This window comes from Penaeus monodon, chromosome 29 (genome assembly GCF_015228065.2).
Source record: "Penaeus monodon isolate SGIC_2016 chromosome 29, NSTDA_Pmon_1, whole genome shotgun sequence".
Classification (NCBI taxonomy): Eukaryota; Metazoa; Arthropoda; class Malacostraca; order Decapoda; family Penaeidae; genus Penaeus; species Penaeus monodon.
In genome coordinates, this window is record NC_051414.1 from 3,692,444 (window position 1) to 3,693,124 (window position 681).

Here is a 681-nt window from a genome sequence, read left to right on the forward strand (position 1 = left end):
GGGGACCTTCAATCAAAATGAACACTCCTTCACAAATTTTCTTTAAAAAAACACCCATAGAATTTTCCAGTTAAACAAATTCATATCTACTGTACACCAAATACTCGCTATGAATCACAAACTCTGAAGCTGAATTTGGCGTTCTTCAATGTATATTTACATTACCAAAACAGCATGACTTATTCCCCTTGCATGTTCCTGTCAACTTTTTTGGCTTATTCGTTATCTGAGACCTTTTTGTTATTTGAGCAGGCCAGTTCTTTAACTCAAATAAAGCTATTCGTTATCTCAGCAGACCTATTCTCTATCCCAGCAAACTATTCTTTATCTCTGTACTCCCATTTTTTTACTTATTACACCTATTCCTTATCTCAGTAGACCCAAAATTCAGCAGACCTTTTATCTCAAAAGATCTATCTTCATCTCAGACCATTCCTTTCTCTCAACAGACCCATTCTTTATCCCATTAGACCTATTCTTAATCCTAGTAGAGATATTCTTTGTCTCAGTAGACCCATTCTGTATCTTCTTAGGCTTTTCCTTTCTCTTGGTAGGCCTTTTCTTTAAATCTCAAAGGACACATTCCTTATTTTATTAGACCTATTGTTTATCTCACAGGATACATTCTTTATCTTATTAGACTTTTTTATTCTTAGTAAACCTATTCTTTATCTCAGTAAA